Consider the following 1,619-nt stretch of genomic DNA (forward strand, 5'->3'; position numbering starts at 1 on the left):
TCTCTCCATGTGCCTGGGGACATTCCTCACTTCACCTGCCCCTCTGACCAGGGGGAGTACTTCCTCCCTTTCCTGTCTGAGGTAAGATAGGGAAGTTGGGGTGGGAGGACAAGGGGGTGGTGCTCAGCACTCCGTCTCTAAAAGGTTCTCCACCACTGCAATATACTGTATAAGTAATATTTTAGTTTAGGATCACACATATATGATTTAGAAATAAATCAGTCAACACATATTATGAGTACATGATCGAAAATGTTATAACGATGGGATGTGTGATTTTAAAAGTTTGGGGACCTGTGGAAAATTAATATTGAATTGAGATATTATTATTTTTTAATTGATAATTATTTACTAATAAAAGTGAGAGAAAGAGAGAATCATATGATAACCTGACCACTCCTAATTAATCTGTTTGCCATTCTGAATTGATATATTATGAAAAAATTATTTTCTCCCTTTGTCCATCTTCTTGGGGTCAGGATGAAGGTTTTGATTTTAAAATGACATTGATTTTAAAATGTCTTTTCTCCCCAGGCTATGAAACTGGGTTGAGTCCTCCCTTCTTTTGACTAGATCTTTTAGGAGACTTGCTCCTTGTCTGTGGGCAGGAAATCTCTTAAGTAATGAAATCACCTAGGCAGCCACCATCTTGGGAAGCCTGCACTGTGTAGTCATCCTGGCAACCACATGGAAAGTCTCTTGGCATCTTTGGAACACTTGCCTTCCTGTGATGAAGGGATTCTGGTCTCTGATTCCATCCCCTACTGTGTCTGTTTTTCAGTTAAAAACTGTAGGATATCCTGGGAAGGGACTGGATGATGTTGTCACAAAGGGTATATAAAGCATGCGGGAGAGGAAGTCAGGTTCTTTTTGCTCATCTCTCTGGTCCAGCTCTTCTTCCTAGATGCCTAGCTGCTCACGCTTATGCCTGTTTTGTTTTATTTTTATTTTTTACTTGCCCAGCCTAGCCACTCAGTTGCTTGCTCTTTTGTCCCTATCTTCTGACCATGCTGTCTTTCTTTCTCCTTGCCCAGTCCAACTGCTTATTTGCTCGCACGTAAGCCTCTATTCTCTCTCTGACCTAGCCTAGCTGCCTTGTTACTCAAGCTCTTTATGGGGGCTGTTCTGAAGTTTTTGGCATCCATTTAGACTGTGCAGAGAGTCTACAGACTAGTTAGAAATATTTAGCATTAATTAATACATTAATATTTTAAAATAAAAAATACAGGCTCCAGAGAATTAAATTCATTGTTGGCCTCTGTTCTGAGGGATAGGGTGGGTTTTAGTAATAAGTTCAGGGACATTAGCTCAGGGAAAAGACTATTTAAGGGAAAGATCATTAAACCCATCCTAATATCCTATGCAGAAATCCCAACTTGGCCCCACTTTCTTCAGCTCCAATAGAGGTAGAGTGAACAGTGAGAAATAGAAGTAAAGGGCTCTGGGCCAGCTTGTGTTTTGTTCTATGAAGTGTACACTAAATCAGAATCTGGAAGATTTTTCATATGACTTAATTCCAAGCAATCAGAAGACCAATCATACATGATTTATTCTTGATTTAGACTATCTGATGGCTCTGTGTTAGACCAAGATATGTTGCTGGAACTGGCCAATGCCAT

Source organism: Gracilinanus agilis, chromosome 1 (assembly GCF_016433145.1).
Source record: "Gracilinanus agilis isolate LMUSP501 chromosome 1, AgileGrace, whole genome shotgun sequence".
Lineage (NCBI taxonomy): Eukaryota > Metazoa > Chordata > Mammalia > Didelphimorphia > Didelphidae > Gracilinanus > Gracilinanus agilis.